An 8,092-nucleotide genomic window follows, 5' to 3' on the forward strand; every position below is an offset into this window, starting at 1 on the left:
GGGGTAATTTAGACGACATGGTGAATGGCATCCACAATCTTTCAACTATGATATAGCTTCACAAACTGTATAGTCTAGATTATATTCCCCAGAGTCTGGGAAATGTCTAGAAGTTTGGAAATGAATGAGGCTTTACTAACTATAGACAACTCCATAAGATCTGAAAGACAGAGGTCTTGCTGTACATGCTTTTTCTCCCCAGACTGCTCATGGGCAGGCATGAAGAAATTGTGGGCTTTGTTGATGTCAAAAGTCTTTTGAGTTCGCACAGAAAGGGCTATCTGATCCATCAATCATACCTGCAAGTGTACAATGTGTAATTGTTTATCTCTTCTTCTCCAAGTTGCCCAAACTTCTTTTTTTCCTGTCTGCACTAAAACATTTTTAAAAGTTTGTATTCAAGTTTTTACTATGGATTACCTGTACTTCTTTCTTAAAAGCAATATCTCTATCTTTATGCCTAACTGTCCCCTCTCCCCCCCACCCCCACCTCAAAGTTTATTTTACTGCAGTGGTTATTTTTTAAAATTTGTTTATTAATTAATTTTTTGTTACCCTCACCCGAGGATATCTTCCCATTGATTTTTAGAAAGAGCAGAAGGGAGAGGTAGAGACACACAGAGAGAAACATATAAGTGAGAGAGACACATTGATTGGTTGCCTTCCGCACATGCCCCAACCACGGCCTGAGATTGAACCTGCAACTGAAGTATGTGCCCCTGACCAGAACTGAACCTGCGAGCCTTCAGTCCACAGGCCGACACTCTGCCCACTGAGCCAAACTGGATAGGGCTGTACACATGTCTTTATAATTAAAATCTATACACAATTTTTATACATTTTACCAATATTGGTGTATAGTTCATTATTTATATTTGCATGACAGTAAAGAGAAAAATTATTATTTTCAGACTTCGTTTTTTTTAATGTATTCTGTTTAAACACTAAAGAAAAATAATTTATATTGTTTTATACAGTTGATTTATCACTTGGGACTCAGATATTTAATACATAATTTTGAGTGACTATAGTTTATAGCTGAGCATACAATAATGCATGAGACATAGGACCGTGATACCATTGTGCTCACCTTATCAACACATCTGCTTAGGTCCCTTTAATAGGAAATAGCTTTGATAATGAAAAACATTTTTCTTTACTGGGAGCAGAATAGATAATATATGTAAATAAGAAAAAGACTAAGGACCAAGTTTGTTAGTACTGTTTAAAATAATAGAAACTCTTCCTTTTTTATTATTATATTGTAACTAGAGGCCCAGTGCATCAAAATTCATGCACTGGAGCGGGGGTGGGGGGTGTCCCTCAGCCTGGCCTGTCCCATCTCATAGTCCGGGAGCCCTCAGGGGCGAGAGCTGACCCGGCAATCAGGGGAAGGCGATGCCTCCATCACACCTCTGCTGCTGCCACTGCCAGCAGTGCAAGCCTTGGCTGGCCCTGGTTACCTGAGCCTCAGGCAGCCCTGGGTGGCTGGGCAGCTGCATTCCGAGGCTTGCCTGCGCCTTGGGCCCACCCTGGGCGGCTGGGGGGCTGAGGGGATGGGGCACCACCATCTTGTGGCTGTGGGTACTGCCACCTTTGAGGGCATGGGAGTCAATTAGGATACTCCCTCCTTATTGGCTGTGGGCACTGCCATCTTTGAAGGCGGGGCAGTCAATTAGCATATCCCCTCCTATTGGCTGTGGGCACCACCATCTTTGCAATGGCATGAGGGTCAATTAGCATATTCCCTCTTTATTAGATAAGATTGGTAGTTCTTTCTCTTTGTAGCCACTTTTAATGATTTTATTATTTTTTTAAAAATATATTTTATTGATTTTTTACAGAGAGGAAGAGAGAGGGATAGAGAGTTAGAAACATCGATGAGAGAGACACATTGATCAGCTGCCTCTTGCACACCCCCTACTGGGGATGTGCCTGCAACCAAGGTACATGCCCTTGACTGGAATCGAACCTGGGATCCTTGAGTCCGCAGGCCGACACTCTATCCACTGAGCCAAACCGGTTTCAGCCACTTTTAATGATTTTAGATACAGAAAAAACACAATATATCACATTTACATTTATACTTTTTTCATATGTCTAAAATTTTTTTCACATAATATAATATCACCATTTGAATGTCATTAAATTTCAATTTTAGTTACTTTTATTGTTGTCTTGTCATTTTTTAAAAGAAAAAATAAGAGGAAGTAAGGATGGAAGGAAGAAAAAAAGTAAGAAATAAAAGAAAACTGGTAAGCATTGCTCCTTACATCGAAAATAATCACAGTGTTCATTATTCTTAGTGAAAAAATGTTTAATAAAATTCATAACAAAAGCAACAGTACTTTAAAAGAATGCAGTTATATTGTTATTACATTTAACCCTGATCATAACAGAAAGTATTCTGGTTTTCAACATGATTTCTCATCTAGGTGTTGCTTACTAAGTCCAAATCAATAGTGTAACAGTACATTTATTTTATTGATTACTTGTAGAGCTATGCTGAAAAAACATGCATTCCTGTTATTAGAGTTATTCTACTGTGGTGTCCTTATTAGACAGACCCATGCAAATGTTCCTGGAAGCACAGCACACTTGAGCAGTCTGTTGTTTTGTATTATAAGGCAGACAGTGGCTCCAAGACCTCTTTTGCTCATTTTTGTTATAGAAATAAGAGGCTCGGTATTTAATCCACATTTCTGAAGTTCAAGTGATAATAATGCCTCCTTTGTCTACAATACAAACACAATCAGGGAATCAAATCAAATGAGATCACGGAAGTAAACGTACTTGGTTAACTTCAAATCACCGTAAAAATATATTATGATTTAGGGACAATGGCAGGTTTTATGTATGGTTTTCTGCTTTAGGAAAAGCTAGAGTAAAGTTACAATTCAATTTTTAGAATTGAATTAAGTGTACAGATAGAGCTATCGAGAGGCATTCTCAATACATCTCTTATATTAGCTCTTTATTATAGTTGTCAGTTTTATCTTGATGGTCAGTAATGAATGTAATTTTTTAAAGTAATGCATTATGAAGAAACTTTTTTGTTACCAAGAATTAGCTTTAGCCATGCAACTAGCATTGTACTTGCTGTAACTGATTTGGGGCTTTGGGGAGTATCATCTGATCACAAATATTCCAAATATAAGGAACATTGTTTTTGTTCTTAACTTAAGGTGTTTTTGTAAGACAAGTATTATATTTTATTTTAATTATTTTTAAAAATATATTTGTATTGGTTTCAAAGAGGAAGGAAGAGGGAGAGAGAGAGAGAAACATCAATGATGAGAGAGAATCCCACTGGGGATCAAGCCCGCAACTTAGGCATGTGCCCTGACCAGAATCGAACTGTGAACTCCTGGTTCATAGGTTGACACTCAACCATTGAGCCACACCAGCTGAGTTCAACTATTATATTTTATAATAAATATTCAGAAGGGGAAAGTTTAAAATTTGAGTTATTAGGAGAATGTTGAAAAGAGGTCATATTTGAAATACTTCAAACATTAAGAAAGATCAACACTATCTTTTCACCTTTCCCTCTGATTATGAAATTAAATAGGTTTTTCTGACCTTTGAATAATTAGAGATGTGTCAAACACATACTTTTATGAGATTGGGCAAAGTGTTTGTGTTTTGCTCAGTTCTTTTTTGTTCTGAGAGACCAAGAACCTAAACATGTCTGTTGATTTCCTTTGTTTCTAATTACATGGTAAACTAGATATCCTGAAAATTCCACAATAAGTAATACTGATAAATGTTGATGAAATATGTTTTAAAATATTCTCTTAAATGCTTGGTGATCTCAGAAGAAAGTAACAATTTTCAAGGGTCAATGAAAAAAAGAGAAAGAGAGAAGAAAGGAAGAAAGAGAGGGAGGAAGGAAGGGAAGGAAAGGAGAAAGAAAGGGAACAAAAAAGGAAGAAAGGAGGATTATGTTCACTTAAAATAGGTTTTGCTTATGTGTGAAAAAAAAAAAGGCTTTAGCTAAGAGTTCAAATAGGGGTGGAATGAAAAAGGTATTGTGACTGTGTAATCTGGGGAGTAAAATCTGGGATGCCTCTCAAACCCAAGAGTTACATCTTTATTGAAATGAATTTCAAAGAGTTACAACTTCATTGAAATGATAGACTAGGGATAAAAATGATCTTGCAAAGAAAAGAACAGTGCTGATGGAATTAAAGAACAGTGCTGTGAAACTGGCTAATTATTTGGGGAAAGGAAAAATAATTTTCAAAATGAAAATTATTTTACTCTTAAGTGGACCTGAGGTTGATTTTCATATTACCTTAAACTCTAGAACACCTCAAATCAAGAAAAATATAAACAAATAATAATATTGCAAGTGTGTAATGTGTATTTGTCAAAGCAATTTTTAAGAAGAAGATATAAGGTTTTTCTTGCCAGTTATTAAGAATTATAAAATTAGTGTAATTAATATGCAATATTTATATAAGAAAAGAAAAATAGATCAGAGGACTAGAAGCAAATAAATTAATATTTGATAACTTGATATAAAAGAAAGGTGGCTTTGCAAAATCATGGGAAAATAATGGATCAAATGATGTTGAGAAAAACATTTTCCATATAGATAAAATTATATTCCATTATTTATTTATTACTTATTGTACATAATATTATAGAAAAATTGGCTTTAAAGACCTTAAGCTAAGAAAATATTTCTTTTTTTAAAATATATTTTTATTGATTTCAAAGAAGAAGGGAGAGGGAGAGAGAGATAGAAACATCAATGATGAGAGAAAAATCACTGATTGGTTGCCTCCTGCATGCCTCACACCGGGGATTGATCCCCACTGGGGATCAAGCCTGCAACTCAGGCATGTGCCCTGACCTGCAACCTGGGCATGTGCCCTGACCGGGAATTGAACTGAAACCTCCTGCTTCAAAGGTCAACGCTCAACCCCTGTGCAATCCCAGCTGGGCAGGGAAATATTTCTTAAACAAGATCCTGAAGGCAAAACCATACAAAAAAAAAAAAAATCTGGTAAATTAAATTACATCATTTATTTTTTTAGTTTTCTGAGCCTCACTCAGGTAATTACTTAAAAGGCAAGCCAAAAATAAAAGTAGGGAAGAGCTTTGAAACATACCAAAGAAGGAATGTTTTCAATAATATGAAAAGTACTATCATAACTCAATGAGAAAAAAATAAACAAATAAAGAAATCAATGGAGAAGTAATGTGAATAGATAATTCACAGATGAAAAGTGATTACTTCAGTGGTAATCACAGAGAGGCAACACCTCTTCTCTCCTCAAAAAAAAGTAAACAACTGTGAACTTATGGCTGACAATAACAAGAGTGGGTAAATATTTAAAAATATTTTCTTATATGTGCTGAAAATAATTTAGATTTAACACATTTTAGTCAGTGTGAAATAGTAAAGATGAAAATGAATATACCCATGATGCCGTGGTAACACTTCTAGCTAGCATAGTACTTCTGTAGAATAGTACTTCTTAGTACACCTTCAAATATAGTCACTAGTCACATGTGACTATTTAAATCTACATTTATTTAAACTAAATAAAAGTAAAAATTCAGTTATTCTACCACACTATTTTAAGTGCTCAGTGGCATGCGTAGCTAGTGCCTACTGTTTTGAACAGCACTGATAAAGAACATTTCATTATCACGGAACATTCCATTGGTCACCACTGCCATAGAGAAACCTTCACACATATGCACAATGATATTAAGAAAGAATATGTATTGTAGCATTATATCAGAAAATAATTGGAAACAAATTCCATCAACAGGAAAATAAATCCACTAATTTAGGGTATAGCTATAAAATAAAATATGTAACTGGAACAGACTGACAGCTGTCAGAAGTGAGGGAGTTTGGGAGGACTGGATGAAAGAAGATGAAGGGATTAGCCAAAGAACATATATGCATAACACATAGGACAGACAACAGTGTAGTGATTGGCCAGAGAGAAGAGGGGGTTGGGGGTGGGAGCTGGGTGAAGGTAGCCAACGGGGAGGAAAATAGGGACATCTGTAATAGCGTCAACAATAAAAATAAAGTTAAAAAAAGAGCACACAGAAAGAAAAATATGTAACAGTGACAATAAATTGTGTGTATAGAACTACATATATCAACATGGATAAATCACGTGAAGTTAATGATTGAAATGCGTAAGTATAATAATGTGTTTGACATTAATTTGGTGAAATGCTTGGTTATTATTGTTTCAAATATTTCTCCTCTTTCTCTCTTTCTTCTCCTTCTGGTAGTCCCATGACACAGATGTTACACCTGTTTTAGTTGTCCTACAGTCCTTTGATACCCTGTTCTGTTTTTCCCCCCCAGTATTTGTTGTTTTCGCTTTTCAGCTTTGGAGTGTTTTCAGAGTTTGTTTCCTCAGCTGTGTCCAGTCTACTAATGAGCTCATCAAAGTAGTGTTTTTTATTTCTGGCATTTCTTCTCAGTTTTTTTCTTAGGCTTCTACCTCTCTGCTTACATTGGCCATCTGTTCTTGCATGCTGTCTACTGTGTGCATTAGAGCCCCTTAGCATATTAGTCAGAGTTGTTTTACATTCCCAGCCTGATTATTTCAACATCCCTACCATGTCTGGTTCTGAGGCTTGCCCTGTCTCTTTAAATTGTATTTTTTTGCCATTTGAAATACCTTGTAACTTTATCTGGCTAGCTGGACATGATGTACTGGGTAAAAAGCGCTGCGGTAAATAGACCTTTGGTAATGTCGGGGGAGGGAACGCACTCAGCCTTCCTATGTTTAGGTTCAGTGAGCCTCTGGCATGTGAACTTCCCAAACGTTTCTCAGGGTTTTTCTCTCCCCGCTTTAGGTGGACTGAGTGAGATGCAGTTGCATATTTCTCTTCTCCCAGGTCTGTTAGGCTCTGATAATATCAGGCAGGTAAGACTCTGGTTTACTAGTTTCCCCTGAAAGCAGGCCTTGTTAAGAACATCAGAGAGCTCTGGTGTATTTCAGAATGGTTCCTTCCTCCCTCTCCCTTCCTGAAGCATGAAGGGATTTTTCTCCAGGATTTCTGTGGGAACCTGGTCAAACTCCTGGAGGGAAATCTCACAAAATTGTGGAATCCCTCTATGACGAGGTCCCCTTGGAGTTTTTAACTCCCAACCTTGTCCACACTGACCCTCTAGCAATTTGTTAATTAGACCTCAGGCTTCCTCCCAGCACTGGTTTCCTGGGAGGTGAGCACCTGAATGGTTGTTATACTGTTCTCTTCCTTGTATATCTGAAATATAACAAATTTTAATTTTAAAACCTATTGTGTGCCTTCTACTTGGAGGCTACATTTAAGATCAAATAACAAAAGTAGGGTCTTAAGCTCTTTATTTACTTGCCTTCTGAATTCTGTGTTAAACATTCTGAAATCAACTATTTGGTTTCTGGGTTTTTTATTTTTTATTTTTAATGGTTAGAAGATATGTATAATTTATTGTGGGCTTTTTATGACCCTAAATGCAAGGACAGAAATTATATCACTATAGACTTTTTATTATAGTTAGGGTTAGGATTAGCTTTTTCAGCCTATACATTATTTATTTTCTTTTTTTTCTCTTCTTCTTTTTTTTTTTTTCTCGTTGTTCCCATGCTTTCGGCACAGAGTCATCCACATGAAGAATAACCCTGTTTCCTAAGCTGGGGTTTAGTTTTAGCTCACCACTGGAATGCACCAGCCAACAGGGAAGTGGTCTATACATTATTATTAGTAGTAGTATACAAAGGCACTGTTCATGTCTGTTACGGTGAAATATAACAATCTATTATCAACTTCCCAGGAAGTAATTGACATTTGATGAGCATTTCTTCAAGGTCCAATACCTTTTTTGGGAAACATGGAGTCAAATATACTGTTTTCCTTGTGCATAACAGCCCATTATTTAGTATTCTATGGTTATATTCATTATGAAGTCAGAAAAAAAGCATAACCAAATTCTTTTATCAAGTGTTCTCTGATCATAACTACTGAAAACTTTATTTTTTACTTAAAATGAACATTTACAACTGTTAAGAGAAAGAATAAAAAAATGCAATGCCTAAAAATTTGAAAGTTCTTTCAAATACTT

General features: G+C 36.0%; 1 pseudogene; it reads right to left on the reverse strand.

Moving 5' to 3' along the window:
• Positions 1-7,604: 7,604 nt before the first annotated feature.
• On the reverse strand, positions 7,605-7,721 carry LOC129150140 (small nucleolar RNA SNORA65; annotated as a pseudogene).
• Between the last annotated feature and the right edge of the window lie 371 nt (positions 7,722-8,092).

This window comes from Eptesicus fuscus, chromosome 8 (assembly GCF_027574615.1).
Source record: "Eptesicus fuscus isolate TK198812 chromosome 8, DD_ASM_mEF_20220401, whole genome shotgun sequence".
In the NCBI taxonomy this organism is placed as follows: domain Eukaryota; kingdom Metazoa; phylum Chordata; class Mammalia; order Chiroptera; family Vespertilionidae; genus Eptesicus; species Eptesicus fuscus.